The sequence below is a fragment of the Crinia signifera genome, chromosome 2 (assembly GCF_055691185.1).
Source record: "Crinia signifera chromosome 2, ASM5569118v1, whole genome shotgun sequence".
Lineage (NCBI taxonomy): Eukaryota > Metazoa > Chordata > Amphibia > Anura > Myobatrachidae > Crinia > Crinia signifera.
This window is the reverse complement of record NC_139218.1, coordinates 226,258,771-226,276,125: the sequence shown is the minus strand read 5'-3', so window position 1 is coordinate 226,276,125 and position 17,355 is coordinate 226,258,771. Positions and strand designations below refer to the sequence as shown.

Sequence of the window (17,355 nt, the reverse complement as noted above, 5' to 3'; positions counted from 1 at the left end):
ACAGGTATATATAAAAAAAAAAAAACCTCTGTACCCCCAAAAAAGTTGCTGATCACCTCAGATATAGTGATCAGCACAAAAGGCGGGGACAGCAGACACAAAATTTAGCACTCTCTATCACTATCTCTCTCTATCTCTCTATCTCTCACTATCTAACACTATCTAACACTCTATGACACTGCAGCAGCAGCACTCACAGGTATATCTATATATAAAAAAAAACCTGCGCCCCCAAAAAGTTACTGATCAGTTAATTTATACTGATCAGCACAAAAGGAGGGGGCAGCAGTCAGTTATATAAAAAATATATAGCACAATCTGTCACTATCTCTCTCTATCTCTCTCTCTCTATCTCTCTCTATCTCTCTATAACTATCACACTGCAGCAGCACAAAATATAGCACTCTGTCAGTAGGCCTCTCTCTCTATCTCTCTCTCTCTATCTCTCTCTCTCTATCTATAACTATATCACACTGCAGCAGCACAAAATATAGCACTCTCTGACACTATCTCTCTCTCTATCTCTCTCTATCTCTCTCTATCTCTCTCTATCTCTCTCTCTCTATCTCTCTCTATCTCTCTCTATCTATCTCTATCTATCTCTCTCTATCTATCTCTATCTATCTCTCTATCTATCTAGCTAATACTAATACAGTGCAGCAGCACAATATCACAGTATGGCACAATTATTGCACAGGATCCAGGAAGCAATCAGCAGCGATCAGGTAAGTATTGCAGCAAGTATTTCTGGTCAGTATGGCGGCAGGGGGGTACGGTGACCGCACTGCACGCTTTCCAGACCGGAATGGCGTCTGCAGTGCAGTCACCGTTAGTTTAAATCTCCCTCCTTGGCTGTGATTGGTCCGTCGGTCCGACGGACCAATCACGGCCTTTGGGGGCGGGCGGGGTGAGGTGGGGTGACACCAGTGTCACCCTTACACCCCGCGGTGATTGGTGCTGTACTTTACAGCACCAATCACCTCTGATCCCGTGTCACCGGCGAACGTTATTCGCCGGTGACACAGGAAAACGCTGTGAATGGCTGTTCACACTGAACAGCCAATCACAGCGATCGCCGACGGGGGGGCGGCATCGCAGCCCCCCCGGGGCATGCACGGACATGTCTGCTGTCAGGGACAGCAGACATGTTGAAACTGTCACCGCGTCTATAGACGCGGTGACAGTTTAAATCCATGACGTACATTTACGCCATGTGTCGGGAAGTGCTTCCCGACCATGACGTAAATGTACGTCAAATGTCGGGAAGGGGTTAAAAATGCAGGTATCTGCATTATCTGTTTTTTCCAGAGGAAACTGGCTAATATTCCTGAAGTGCAGACTTTTCTGCAAGGAGTATTGCATATACAGCCTCCTTTTGTGGCCCCTACTCCACCGTGGGACTTGGATGTTGTGCTGAAGTTCCTTAAATCCTCCTGGTTTGAGCCCTTGGAGGAAATTTACCTGAAATATTTAACTTGGAAGACAGTGGTCTTACTAGCCCTAGCTTCGGCTAGGAGGGTCTCGGAGCTAGGGGCATTGACTTGCAAGAGTCCTTATTTGATATTCTTTGAGGACAGGGCAGAATTACGCACTAACCCGCGTTTCTACCCAAAGTGGTGTCTGCGTTCCATGTGGTTCCTGCTGGTGGGCCTCATTCTGAGGTGCCAACGTCCTTGGACGTAGTAAGGATTCTCCGTGTCTACATCAGGAGAACAGCAAGGATTCGCAAAACTGATGGACTTTTCGTCCTCTATGACGCCCAAAAGATTGGACGTCCTGCTTCCAAGCAGTCTATTGCACGATGGATATGTGCAACCATTAAACAGGCTTATGTGGTAGCAAAGCTGCCTATGCCTGTTGGGGTGAAAGCTCACTCTACTCGTTCTGTGGGGACATCCTGGGCGGCTGCCCAAGGAGTTTCAGCCTTACAATTGTGTAGAGCAGCCACATGGTCTGGCCAACACACTTTTGTCAAATTTTATAAGTTTGATGCTCTGGCCACTGAGGATACTCAGTTTGGGCAAGCGGTGCTGCGGCAATAGGTTCCGCACAATCCCGCCCGTTCTGATATCTTTGGTATATCCCCATCGTTATGAACGACTCCCTGTATCCCATAAGAATGATAGAGAAAATAGGATTTTAATACCTACCGGTAAATCCTTTTCTCGAAGTTCTTATGGGATACAGGGCGCCCGCCTCTGTGCGGAGGTTTGCCTTGCTCACTTTGTGAGATATGGACCAATACTGGGTTCTTCTACTACCCTTTTTGTTCCTGGCGGACATAAGGGTGTAGGTTACCTAGGTAACTTACAGTTACATAGTGTACCTTAAAGGTTCACGAGTGTAAATTGTCACTTAGGTGATAATTCTATACATTGTTCCAGTTGGAACATAGTTCAAAATAGTTGTCATGTTGACATGTTCTTAGGCCCTTAGACTTCCCAGGTTCTGGGGTTGCTAATGTGGTCTGTTATGTTGAATGTTGGGTGTGCTGGATGAATCTCACCACGGTAAATATACACATATTCCTCTCATATTGTTCTTCTCCTTCGGCACAGTTCACTTAACTGAAGCTAGAGGGAGGGGAGCAGAGGGGAGGAGCCAGTACACCCTGTATAAATTTTTATATGTGCCTGTCTCCTTCGGATAAGCTCTTTTCCCCATCGTTATGAACGACTCCCTGTATCCCATAAGAACTTCGAGAAAAGGATTTACCGGTAGGTATTAAAATCCTATTTTTTTGTAATACCACCTTCAGACAGAAATGTCTGAAAGTCCCGGTTTTTACCCAGCATTTTCATTGCTGTTTAATTTTGCCATTCCCAGCCTAATACACCCTCCCCCCCCTTTCACACAGAAAAACAAATTACCAGGTTAGAAACTCCTACCTGGTAATTTACTAAATAACCTGGGTATATCTTCTGTGTGAGGGTCAAGCCAGCTCAACAATACTGGGTCCTCGACCTGGGATTTAAGACCTGGGTTGACCCTTTCACACAGAATAAGGACCCACGTAGAACGGCAAAGTACCGGGTAGAACTGCTTCGTGCGTTAATTTGGATTTTCTGTGTGAAAGGGGTATAACAAACCTCTGTAAAAAAAAGATTGACCAGAACTGTTTACAATGCCAAAGATATTTAGCAAATGGTGGATCATGAATTCCCTTTATTGCATCTCTTTGGTCCAGCTTGCATGTGTTACAATTTGAATAGCAAATGTAACTGGGTTTTGTCATGCATATACTTGGCTTTTCTTGTAAATTGTGAAATGTTATTCATTATATTATAGAATTTGAAGATGCTACAACATCTCTGTGTGTATATAAAGGTTCCAGGAAGTGTCAACTTTTTTACCAATTTTCCTTTGCACACAATAGAGGTGCACATGAAAATTAGTAATGTTGACTATGTACAGTATGTATGTGTTCAGCAAAACATAATTTCGCATGTGACTTTAAATATAGTTTGTATTCATGAATAATTTATTTGGTTTAGCATAGTTGATTCATGAGGTTTCTGTGACTCTGTTAAAGCATGCATATTTATAATGTCACCTTCATACTAGAGGGGACACTGAAGTCTGTTAAACATGTGGGTATAGCGTGGTGTCTGAGGAGTCAGCCTTTTAAGAATATTGAAGTGTGGTAGGCTCCTCCACCTCTGTCCTCCTCCCAGACTCTAGTCTTGGAAAAGTGCCCAGAGGAATTGGATCTCTGGGCTTGGTCTTCTGCTGGGGGACTAAGTTTTTAGCCTTGTAGTTCGATTCCAGTAGTGAGGACAGGCAAAGTTACCCACTGTCTGCCTATGACCTGGTAGTTCCCCAGATATCCGCTGTTATCGGGGACTACTGTATGCTTTGCATGTCTGAGCCCAAATCACTAATAAGCAGCCTCAGGGACCTGCGATAACACATGGGATCAGGGTTTTCACACAACCGTGGGTCCATTTTCAGCCGTTAAAAAATTTGGTACTTGTGTAGTTTCACGGCGCCAGTGTTTGTTTATTAATCCAGACAGCTGTGTTTAATGTTTCTTTGAAATTTGCAGCTTGCCAGAGTCTGTGATTACTTTAACTGTGAAACTTGGCAGGTTTCCAGACACTGTAGTAGGCTAGCGCACGCTCACTCTGTGCTTAATCCGTGTAACTGTACTAAGGTACGTTATCGGTGAAATAGCGGTGAGGTTTTTTTGCGCTGCAGTAGCGTCACAGTCACAAACAGCGGCTGAAGTCGCAAACTGCATCTAGTTGGCCGCAGTCAGAATTTGAGTCCCAGTCACAGTTGCATCCCAGTCACAAACACTTTTCACGCCACCCCAAAGTGTGGCGAGATGATGCGGTACGCATCCGACAGACTTTTTCATATCCCCACTATCCACGACAGCGTGGAGTTGATCTTATATAGTGTAGCGAGCCACCGAGCCCAAAGCGTGACGAGCGCAGCGACCCCCACGAGGGGACGTGGAATACATGTGAAGTAATCCGCGCCCCCTCGCAGGGCTCGCTGCGCTCGCCACGCTTCAGGCTCGGTGGCTCGCTGCGCTCGCCACACTATATAGTCAACTCCACGCCGACGTAGATAGTGGGCGTATGAAAAGGTCAGTCAGATGCGTACTGCGTCCGCGCGCCACGCTTCGGGTGGCGTGGAAAGTGTGTTTGTGACTGGAACGCAATTGTGACTGACTCAAATTCTGACTGCGGCCAACTAGACGCAGTTTGCGACTGTGATGCTACTGCAGCTAAAAAAAAAAAAATGCAATTTCACCGATAACGTAGCTTAGTACAGTTATGCTGCTTTCCCACTGCTGAAACGGGTCATTACCCGTTTTTTTTTAAACGGCAAGAGCCATAAAGACCCTTTCCCACTGCAGCTTTTAAACTGTAAATTACCGTTTAAAAGCTGTTTTTGGCACATTCACACTGCCGTTTAAAAACCCGTTTAACCCATAAAAAATATGAGGGGGGGGGGGTTAAAAAAAAAAAACGGTGTGGGGTCCCCCCCACTGCCGTAACCAGCACCAAGCTGAGAGCCGGGGCTGGTACTAAAAAAATCAAGAAACCCGACAAATAGGGCTTCGCTGATTTTTTAAGACCAGCCCCAGGCTCAAGGGCCGGGGCTGGTACCCAAAATATGGGGGACAAAAGGAGTAGGGGTCCCCCGTATTTTAAGAACCAGCCCCAGGCACAACCAGCCAGCAGGGTAATGCCACAGCCGGGGGACAGTTATTATATAAGGTCCCGCGGCCAAGGCATTAACCCTACCGACCAGTCAGCCTGGCCAGGGGTCCTTGGGGAGTGGACCCAATAAAGGCCCCCCCCCCCCCCCTCCAGAACTTACCTGACCAGGCTGAAGCTGTCCTCGATGCCCCTGGGCGGTGGGCATCGAGCTGATCTTTGTGTGAAAAAATAGATGAAAAAACTACTGTTTTAAACTGTAGAACTATGAGTCCCAGCAAGCCTCCCCCGCAAGCTGGGACTTGGAGAACCAGCCTGATTTCAGAATGAGAAAGTCGGCTCCTGATTGGCCAGAATTCATTCTGAGTAGAGACGCCGAGGATGAAGGATCTCTGCGTCTCTAGTGTACAGCGGAGCGGGTACCAGCAGCCGGGAACAGCGCGACTTGAAGTGAAGATGCCGGGGTGGACGCCAGAGGACAGGTGAGTAGGATTTCCTTCCCCAGGTAACCCTTTGGATTACTACGGATCCAGGACCCCGGACTCTTCAGCCCTGGAGCCCCGGATCAGCCCCGGAACGGACCCTGGGACCTACCTACAGGATCAAGATAGGTAAGTATCAGTGTGTTTGTGTAATGTATGTATTAAACTTTTATTTTTCTGGCTTGTCAGTGTGTTTATTTAACTATTTTTTTTACTGTGGAACTACAAGACCCAGCGGGCCCTTTAATGCCCCGCAGGCTGGGACTTGTGGTTCTCCAAGTCCCAGCTTGCGGGGGAGGCTTGCTGGGACTCCTAGTTCCACAGTTTAAAACAATAGTTTTTTTCATCTATTTTTTACACAAAGATCAGCTTGATGCCCACCGCCCAGGGGCATCGAGGACAGCACCAGGCTTCAGCCTGGTCAGGTAAGTTCTGGAGGGGGGGACCCCTTTATTGGGGGGGTCACCACTCCCCCAGGACCCCTGGCCAGGCTGACTGGTCGGTAAGGTTAATGCTTTGGCCGTGGGACCTTATATAATAAGTGTCCCCCGGCTGCGGCATTACCCTGCTGGCTGGTTGTGCCTGGTGCTGGTTCTTAAAATACGGGGGACCCCTACTCATTTTGTCCCCCGTATTTTTGGAACCGGCCCTTGAGCCTGGGGCTGGTCTTAAAAAATCAGCGAAGCCCTATTTGTCGGGTTTCTTGATTTTTTTATTTTTTATATCAGCCCCGGCTTTCAGCCTGGTGCTGGTTATGGCAGTGGGGGGGACCCCACGGCGATTTTTTTTTTTTTACTAAATACCGTTTCAGAGGCATTCCCACTGCCTTAAAAACGGTATTTAAACGTGTAGGACTCTGCTTTTAAAACGGGTTGAAATACCGGTTAACTTTAACCGGTATTTCAACTCTGGCGCTTTCCCACTGCAGCCTTAAACGGTAAATTGAGGGAAAAAACGGCAATATACCGTTTAAGAGCTGCAGTGGGAAAGGGGCATAAAGGGGTGTACACACGGAGCAAATTTGTGCTATTTTCTAAGCAATCTGACTAGATTGCTTAGAAAGTAAGCACAGATCTCTCCGTGTGTATGCTCCGAGAGATTAAATATCTCTTGCTAACTAAGTCAGTGCATGCAGTCACAATCTAGTAAGATTGCTTAGCAAATGACTGCAAATCTCTCTGTGTGTACAGAATGAGAGATACTGATCACAATCTCTCATTCTGAAACATTACCCTGACTTTTTTTGCTTAAGCAAAATTGCTTAGCAAAATCGCTTAGCAAAATCACTTAGCACAAAACGCTGCATGTGTATGTGCTCCCCATGGGAGATCTTGACACCAGCAAAATTGATTAGCAAAATAGCTTAGCAAAATTGCTCAGCACAGATCTCTACGTGTGTATGCCCCTTTACACAGATTAAGCACAGAGTCTGGAAAGCAGCCAAGTTTCACATTTAAAGTAAACACTGATCAGGATGTGGACTCTGGCATGCTGCAAATTTTCAAAGAAACTGTAAACACAGCTGTCTGGATTAATAAACAAACACTGGCGCCAAAAGTACCAAAAATTCACGAAGTGGATAACGCAATAATGACCCTCGGTCATTAATCACAATATCTGCCCATTTATATCATCCAAAGCTGCATTGGTGAAAATAGGGTATTCCAGTATATACATGGAGTACATTTCCAGTTGAGTTGCATCTTGCAAACACGCTGGAGCCACATACTGCAAGGTGTCTGCATGTGGGCTGAGGACTGGGGAAGGATTATAGGCAGCCCTTGGTAAGTGGAAACCCGATACCTGATAGGGAAGGGAAGGCATTTCAAGTGATCCCCCAGTGTGAACATGCTAGGGGTTAAAAAGACGTAGGACAGATGGCTTTCTCTCTGGATCAGTGGGTTATGGCTTTTGTTGGACTGGATGCAGAGCGGTGAAGGTTAGGCCACAAATGGGGTGTTAATGTGTTCCTAACAAAATAGAATAATATTAGGTTCAGGAATTGAGGACAGTGCCTTGTTTCATTTGCAGTCTGTTGAACCTCTGATATTTCATTGTCAATATACTAGAGTGTACATACAAATTTCTGGGTGGTGTTCATTAGGTCGACGATGTCCATGTCGACACCAACAGGTTAACATGAGTTTTTCAATGTTGCCATCTGAGCATGTGGACCCGCATTTCGTGTACCGCTTCCCCTCACATGGCTTGTGTTGATATCCATTTGTAATCTGAGAACTGTAAAAAATACTGTTGTTCTGTTCACCTTGTGAACTTGATTCACACCGCCCCTGATGAAGTCCTAAAGGATTAAATGCATAGGAATACAGTTTTCTATATGTGGCACATCTCGAACAAAACAGTTGTATGTTGAAGTCAATAATGGAAATGTAGATCTGAAGAACCCAATGCACTGTTTTTGGAATGTCCTTGAATACATGTAATTGTATTTATAATGGATTTTTTATGATTTTTTATATTCTTTATATTAAGCCACTAAGAATTGGGTTCTGGTGAATCAATCTACAGCGCAGGCTTATTTCCAGTACGGTCCCGGGCTCCACCCTTCCTCACTTGACTTACCATAACCCAGCTTCTGCTTTCCCATATTCTCCTCCGCTGAGCTGCAGCCCGTAACACAGGCTTCTTCAACTCAGGAAAACGGTGGCTAAAATTCCGGGCCCTAAAATTCCTGATGTCAACCCTGATTGTTTGTGTGGTATTAGTTTAAGCAGACTGTGTTTGTCTATTGTTGTAACTTAGATGAAGTTTAGAGTTTGAGAACCTGTGGTATAAAGGATTAGGTTAGAAACAATTCCAGGTTCTAACATAAAGTGCATGCATCCAGTTAGAAAGTGACACTTTGGGGGTTATTCTAGTTCATTCTTTCTGACAAAATCCTTCTTAGATGGACAAAACCATGTGCACTGCGGGTGGGGCAGATGTAACTTGTGCAGAGAGAATTAGATTTGGGTGGGGTTTTTCTTCAAAGTGAGATCTATATTGCAGTGTAAAATCATGGAGTCAGTATTTTCCCTGCACAGAAACAAAAAAACTCACCCAAATCTAATTCTCTCTGCACATGTTACATCTGCCCCCCATGAAGTGCACATGGTTTTGTCCATCTAAGAAGGATTTTGTCAGAAAGAATGAACTAGAATAAACCCCTTTGTCACGTTCCTAGAAGCACCAGCTGTAGTGTAACGGAGGCTGGGTGCTTTAATGTAAGGATGTTGCTACCACGACAGAAGGGAGAGAAACAATAGGATAAAATGAAACGGGTTTAATAAAGATACTGTAATACAAGTTGATACTGATGGCACAATTAATATACTGTAGGTTATGCAATAGAGAAAGTCAATAGTCCAATACTTTATTGTAGAATGTGATGATGCGTGGTACTTGAAAAGGTTATTGAAATGTTGATTGAAGGATAACAGAAGAATTGGAGGTTTGATAGGATAATTGAATAATTGGTTGAAGAATTGAAGATTGGGGTTAAGGTTGAAGGATAACTGGAAGATTGGATGGTTGGTTGGAGGATTGGATGATTGATTGGAGGATTGGTTGGATAATTGGATGATTTGTTGGCAGATTGGAGGATGGGTTGGAAGATTGGATGAATAAAGAAATGATGAAGTCTGTCCTTGCTGGATTGGATCGTGGCTGCAATCAGAGGTGACCGTGGAATAATTACCGTTGGGAAAGAGAAGTAAGATAGTACCCCTTTGGGGGGCTAACCTTACTCGGTCCGCATTGGCGGCAGTGGAGTCCGTGGTACACGAAAAGAGCAGTGGGACGATCAGCAGGAGAATACTTCACTTGAAGACACGAGGATTGTAGCAGGAAAACTACAGAGCCAGACCGGAGCAATGATGCTTAGGCAGAGACATCATTGTACTGACTGCCGGTCTAACCCGGTCAGTCAGTACTTAACAGGTGAACTGTGCGGCTATTGGTTAGCCTATTGACAGGGGAGGCGGAGCCGCACAGGACAGGCTGAGGTAACCGAAAACATGGCGGCCACCAGAGGGGCGACAGGATTCAGTCGGCAGTGAGAGCGCGCAGCTGCGCAATTGCCGGCATTCAGACAGAGGCCTAACCAGGCACAAACACACATGGCAGTTCAGGTCTCATGCCGCTCATGCCCAGCATGGCACCGGAGCACACAGCACCACTGTCACCACGCAGTGACAGTGTGGACACATTTACCCCACCAGGACCAGGGACACAAGCGGAGGTGAGTGCCATAGCATTAGACATGCGGTTAGAGAGCCTAGGGCTGGGCACAGCACAGGGGATTTGGGTGAGAGCCATGGTGGATGTGACAGTACCCCCCCTTTTACGAGTGGCCCCAGGACACTCTTTAGGCTTGTTTGGGAGTTTCCTGTGGAAGTTAATTACCATTCTAGGAGCATGTACCTCAGAGGCATTAGTCCAAGACCTCTCCTCCGGCCCGTAGCCTTTCCAGTCGATTAGATACTGTAATCTCTTGTACCGGATGCGAGAGTCCAGGATATGAGCTACTTCATACTCGATGCCTCTATGGGTAAAAACTTTAGGAGATTTAGGCAAAGAAAGATGAAATCTGTTCAATATTAGAGGTTTTAACAATGATACATGAAAGGAATTAGGGATCCTTAAATAATTTGGTAACTTTAATTTGCAGGCAACTGGGTTGATGATTTGTACTATCGGGAATGGCCCGATGAAACGAGGTGCAAACTTCATTGAGGGAACACGAAGACTAAGATTTCGAGTGGACAGCCATACCTTGTTGCCTACTTTCCAAGTAGGAGCAACTCTTCTTCTTCGGTCTGCAAACCTTTTATACCTTTGTGAGGCTTTTGTTAGAGATTTCCTGACTTTCCTCCAGTGTTGTCGGAGTTGCTGGAGGGACAAAGTTACCGCTGGTACAGATGTTACAGGTACTTGCTGGAAATCAGGAACCCTAGGCTGGAAGCCACAGTTCATATAGAAAGGAGTAGAAGAAGAAGACGAATGGTACTGATTATTATGCCCAAATTCGGCCCATGGTAACACCTCAACCCAGTCATCTTGAGAGGAGGAGACATCTTAACGAAGAAAAGTCTCTACATCTTGGTTGACTCTCTCCGTCTGGCCATTAGATTGTGAATGGTATGCTGTACTGAAATTAAGCTGAATTTTGAGAACTTTACACAAAGCTCGCCAAAACTTTGCAACAAATTGTACACCTTGATCAGACACAATTTCCTCAGGTAACCCATGGATTCTGAAAATTTCCTTAATGAACAGTTCTGCTAATTTAGGAGCTGAAGGTAGACCTCGTAGAGGTATGAAATGAGCCATCTTAGAGAATTTGTCTATGACGATCCAAATGGTGGTATAACCATCTGATGGTGGAAGGTCAGTGATAAAGTCCATCGATAGATGAGTCCAAGGCCTCTTGGGAATAGACAATGGCCTTAATGGACCTACTGGAGCTAGATTGGAGTATTTATGTTGGGCACAATGAGGACAGGAAGCAATAAAGTCCTGAACATCCTTTTTCAGAGCAGGCCACCAATACCGATGTGACAGGAATTCATAGGTTTTCTGAACCCCTGGATGACCAGAGAACTTAGAATAATGGGCCCAGCGTAGAATCTGTTTTCTTGAACTAGGCTTGACAAAATTTTTACCTGGCGGTACTGGAACTTGAACAGTTGTTACGGCAAAAGCAAGTGGGTCAACAATTGGACTTCCTTTGTAAGATCTCGCTTCCTCCGCAGTCTCCCAAGACCTAGACAAGGCATCCGCCTTCCGATTCTTTGCTCTAGGAGAAAAAGACAATTTAAAATTAAATCTTGAAAAGAATAATGCCCATCTGGCTTGACGGGGATTAAGACATTGAGCATTTTTTAAATACAGCAAATTCTTATGATCAGTAATGATGCTAATAACATGAACTGCCCCCTCTAATAGATACCGCCACTCCTCCAAAGCCATCTTAATAGCTAATAATTCTTGATCCCCCTATAGCATAGATCTGTTCTGCCGGGGAGAATTTTTTGGAGAAAAAGCCACATGGATGTAATTGTCCGTCAGCTTTCACTTGGGAAAGGACTGCTCCCACGCCGATGGCAGAGGCATCTACCTCTAGCGTGAAAGTTACAGTATACTGACCTCTGGTTGAGAAATACAGAAAATTATTCTTGTTAATAGGATGAGGTTAAAAACTCCTCCCTAGAAAACAAAAATCCTGGCGCTCAATCAATAGTGGTGGTTAGTTTAACTGAAAAAGTATATAAAAGTAGAAATTCCCGATTAGCTGCTGCCAGTATCAAATGAGATCGCCCGAGCTCATTACAAAAAACAAAAATTACAAAGAATGATACTCGGCGCTGCTAATTGGCATAAATAAATAATGTCTGCTGAGTGAATAAGTTTGCGGACACACTGCTTGAATTTATAACAATTTTTATAAAGGTATAAAAAGGGGGGAAAAACAATTAGACAGTCACATACATATATAGGTAACAATTAGTATCAACACATTAAGATACAATAAAAAATATAGTTACAATCCTAAATGAGAGGTCTCCAGTGATATGCAGAATAGTATTGATTCTGCTGATGTAAATAGTAGACAGTTCGTGTTAATACACGGTTTTTAAAGGTAGGTAAATAATAGCCACTGTAATTGAGTACAAGCCAGTCCTTTTAGCGTGTAATGGACACGCAAGTGGCTTATGTAGGCAATAAGGGACCAAGCACGCATAAATTATCTGTTGTCCAGATGACGTATTTTTAGGGAGCACAAAACAGTTTGTAATTGTTGGTAGTATGCTCACCTAATAAGTGTATTGTCCAATCCAAACGGAGCGCCGGTTAGTAGGCAGCCAGAGCGGCTTATGATGTTGGAAAGCCGGTACTTGATTATAGCTGCGCCGGTTTTGGAAGTTAGCCCGTGATGGTAACAGAAGTATTGCACGGTGTCTGTGCTGGCGGGAGTAGTAAGCCGGCAGCACTTCCAATGCAGGAGATAGGTGTAGATGGGCTGTGCACGGTGTCCGCGCTGAACGGCCTTGTGTGCCGACGGCGCTTCCAGTGCAGGAAACAATGTAGGTAAGCGATACGTGGTGTCTGTGCTGAGGGGCCTGATGAGCCGGCAGCACTTCCACGGCGGGTGACAGTCGATAGCGTGTAGCGTGGTCCAACTTAGGCAAACAAACAGGAGACCTCACACTGAGCTTTTGCTGACCTCTGGTTGAGTCAACACTGGTGCAGAGATGAATTTCTTCTTGAGTAACAAAAAGGCATCAGCAGCTTTGGTATCCCATTTAGAAGGTTTGGCATTTTCGCGAGTAAGAGCAGTTATTGGAGCAACAATGGTAGAAAAGTCTTTAATGAGTTTCCTGTAATAATTCTCAAATCCGAGGAATCTTTGGACCCCTCGAAGAGTATGAGGACGAGGCCAAGACTGAATGGCTTCCACCTTTGCTGGATCCATCTCCAGACCGGACCCTGATACAATGTAACCTAGAAAAGGTATGGATGGAACCTCAAAAGTACATTTTTCCAATTTACAAAAGAGAAAGTTTTTTCTGAGGCGAGAGAGTACCTCCCTGACAATCTCTCGATGTTTTTGGACACTTTTGGCAAATATTAAGATATCGTCGAGATAGACCACCACATGTTTGTACAGGAGATCATGCGGTTAGAGAGCCTAGGGCTGGGCACAGCATAGGGGATTTGGGTGAGAGCCATGGTGGATGTGACACACTTGATAGCAAATGTCCACTGCTCACTGTATGCACTGGAGGATATACATTTTTTTTATATAATTTTTATTGTGATTGTGGAAGCATTTCCATACATGTAGAGGCGCTGACAACACTATTGTTTGTGATACTTGGTTTTTGGGTTCCTACTACTAGGGAACTAAGGGGGTTATTCTGTTTGGTACGGTGAAACGTACGTACGGTCCGTCACACCGTGTGTTTTCCGTACGCTCACAGTGAACGTAAGTCTGCCCACAGAACAGCCGCACACGGACGGTCACAGACACCGACAATGGGGAGTGGCCTTCACTTGAGCGTACGCCACCGTGCACGGACGGATCTCCCGCTTAGCCACCGATACCTGGCGTACATCAGAGCGTATGCCACAGTGCACAGACGGTTCTCGTCCGTTTTCCCACCGACACCTTCCGTATATCTGAGCGTACGCCACATGCAAACATGTTCTAATATTGTTCAAAATAAGACTTTAGAGTGTGATAGGCAGATGTTGGGATCCTTTGTTAGAGATATGTGATTGCAATAATGTGCTTGGTGGCATCTTACATACAGAGTGTGCTACATAAAGTTCATAGCAGATATGAAAGTGCATAATGTATGTTCTTGGGGAAAAAAATACAGATTGTGTGCAAAATAGTGGCCATGGCCTTAGGACATTGCTCCACCACTGCAAGTAGAAATTGAGTCCAAAAACATAATTGTTGCTCTTAGACGTGGTTTATGTGTCTTTTTCATAATAGAAAACTGGTATGTTTGTGTTACAGTGAAAAAGTTGACACATGTCGACTCCTGTGAATTGAGTGTCCTGCTTTTTAAAGTAGAAAATAACACTTTCTGAATGGGTGCAGAAAGATGGTTATAAAATAAGTACCTGGACAAATATAACCAGGTATTCGAATGAATATTACCTAAAATTAAACCAACCTTTACATGTTGAGAAGTGTAGAAAGATATGCTTCCAATCTGTTTGAGGGCTGTGTGTGGCTTGCAGGTAGTGAAATAATGGTTTTCACTTAATAGCCTGCAGCATTGCTTATTACATTCAGGTGTATGTGTTTGACTAGTAATCAGCGTTAATTAGAAGACCCAGGTGTCCGCTCTCATGCGGTATCTCTAGGGGTGGTCTGGAGCTATCTTTGGTGTCCGCCTGTTTTTGGGCCAAAATGCACGGCGAGTTCGCCGATCGAGGCGGTTGTGGCACCGTGCATTTTGTGTGCACACCCCCGTGTACGCCCATGTTTACGCCCAGTTTTCCTCATTATTCCGGCCGCTCCCATAAAAACGCCCACATGACGCCCACAATGACCGTGTTCTTGCGGACAGGTTTTTTCGCATTGAGAGACCCGTCCGTGAGCGGTGTGAGGTCGCCGCACATGCGCATTGCGAAAGATACGCATGCGCAGATGGAAAAAAGCCCGATCCGCCCATATTCTGTCCCACCGTACCAAACAGAATAACCCCCTAAGTGTTAGTAGTGAGCATAACAAATAGGAATAGCATGATTTTAGAGATTTTGTTGTGCTTGTGTGCGTGTGTTTGTGTACATAAATATATATATATATATATATATATATGTGTGTATATATATATATATATATATATATATATATATATATATATATATATATATATATATATAGCTTTTTTGTTAAAATAGCAATATATATTTTATTCCTAAATAGAAGAAAAATTATCTGATTTTTTTTTCTGTTAAGAGGATCAGGTTTACCATAGAGAAGAAAGGTAAGAGGGAAGAGGTATAATTATTTCCAGAGCAACTAATGCATATACTGTAGATTTACTTGTTGCTATAGAAATACAGAACTTACAAAACTGTATATCAGAATAGATTAGATTATTATTTTTTTTTATGCTTAAAGGATATGTGAAGAGGTGTGCAATTGTGGTAACATCAAAGTGATTGTTGCAAATGTATTTAAAAATGGCTCTATTTACAATAAGACCGTGGAGAGGCAAAGGAAACTATTAAGGGGAGGGGTCTAAATACTTTATAATAGGATGCGCTACCTAGCTAAAGTTGCCCACACACAGATAGATCCAATCCGATATCTATCCAATTTCCCAACACCCCTGATCATGGCCACACACAGAACGATTGAGTAAACGATGAGAGGGTTTACTCAATCATTCTGTGTGGCCATGATCAGGGGTGTTCGGGGGGCTGTCGCTCTTCCCTCCACACCCTCACCGTTGGAATGCTGCACCTCCACCGCTGGCAAACAGGGAGAGTCCGGCCATGGGCAAGAAATTTTAAATGAATAGGGAGGCCACAGATTGGCTTAGAGAGCTCTCAGCAGAGGTATGGCAGGGGTTTAGGAAGTGGGAGCTGCCGGTGCTGGGATATGGCACATTTTTCATGCCTACACACGGAACAATGTGGTCATTATCTTGCTGAAGGTATAGTGGGCTCGGTGAACGACCCACTGGCACCCGCATCGGATCGTCATCAAACCCACACAGAAGTTTTTAAATGATTGGTCGGAAATGGTCATAATTTTTTCCCATACAAACGGCCCTTGGCACAAAAAAGGTTCCCCACCCCTGAAATAAAGAAAGCAGTGAAATAAACTTTATTTGTGTGGTGCCCTGAGGTGATTTGTGGTGTCCGACAACACGGAGATGAACCTCTATTATGTTAGGGAGCTACCTGATGTTTGCAGGATAGGCTCATAAAATTGGCCACTTTTATGCCAGAAACCTCGGATATGATGTGCAAAAAAAAAAACCTCCGCTATTTTAACAATAAAAGCATGGTAAAGGCTTCTCAAAATTTTAGTGCATGAAATACCCTTTATTATCAATTGGTTTTCAATATAATAATGTCCAGATGATGGCCTTCCTTTATCTGCCACCAGTCGGCTTCCATGCTGCATGCTGATACCTGGCCACTATCAGGTACCACAGACAGTTACCCAGTCACAGATAAGCCACTGTACATCTCCACTTTTCAGCTCCTAATCAGTGGTGTAACAATGGTGCTGCAGACCCCGCCATGGCTTGGAGGAGCCAGCACCAGTGGGGTATGCGGCACACAGTATTAAATACACAAGCTGTCATATAGTGATGAGCAGCTCAGTCAAAGGAGAGGTGGGGGCTCCTACCCACAGGGCTGACATCCCACCCGCCTCCCACCCACAGCGCTGACATCCGGGCTTCCGCCTGCAGCACTGACATCCTGCCCGGCTCCTACCCACAGTGCTGACAGCCCAGCTCCTGCGTGCAGCCGCATGTGTATGTAAGTATATATGTGGTGGGGTGGGGAGGGGAGCACCAGAGAATTTTTGTCTGGGGGGGCGTAATAGTTCAAGTTACGCCACTGTCCTATTTTGCCATCCTGTCGCTTCCAGCTAACCTGCCGCCGGAGTCTTCTACAGAACTTTGCCTATTATACTTAAACTAGGTGATTCATCGCGACCTACGGGCGCTCTTCACACCAGCATAAGGGTCTGCGCCCCCTTAATTTGTGAACATTTATATTATGAGAAATATGGTTAGAATTGTATGTAAGATGCCCTGTATTGCAACGTGAGTTATAGGTGAAATGTGTTAAATAGAGAGCATATGATTTGGAAGGGGGTGTGTATTCTTTTGTTTAATTAAAAAGCGGTTACAGAGTAAGATGTACATTGATAGCGTGGAGGGTACAGTGACATTTGTGGGTGTGGGGGGGGTGCGTGTTGTTGAGGTGTGTGTGTCTGTGTGCAATAGTATAGTAGGGTGTTTTTGAGTCAGCGGCTCCCCACTGGCGGAGGTCACGACACAGGAAAACAGGATGCTGGGTAGTGATAGGGGTGTGTGGGCATATGGGGGACTAAAGAGAAGGGTGGGGGACACTGTGCAGCTTCTGCCAGTGGGTGAGGGTCCAGCGTGGCAGCACAGGAGTACAGGACGGTGGCCCTGAGTCAGTGTCTCAGTGCA

General features: G+C 44.9%; 1 long non-coding RNA gene across 1 annotated transcript in view; it reads right to left on the bottom strand.

Annotated features, from left to right (window-relative positions):
• Nucleotides 1–8,921: 8,921 nt before the first annotated feature.
• LOC146058990 (uncharacterized) overlaps nucleotides 8,922–17,355 on the bottom strand; it is a 34,915-nt gene continuing 26,481 nt past the window's right edge. Inside the window, exon 3 of the long non-coding RNA XR_014470083.1 lies at nucleotides 8,922–11,450. This is a non-coding gene — a long non-coding RNA (uncharacterized LOC146058990). The remainder of the gene's footprint in view (nucleotides 11,451–17,355) is intronic.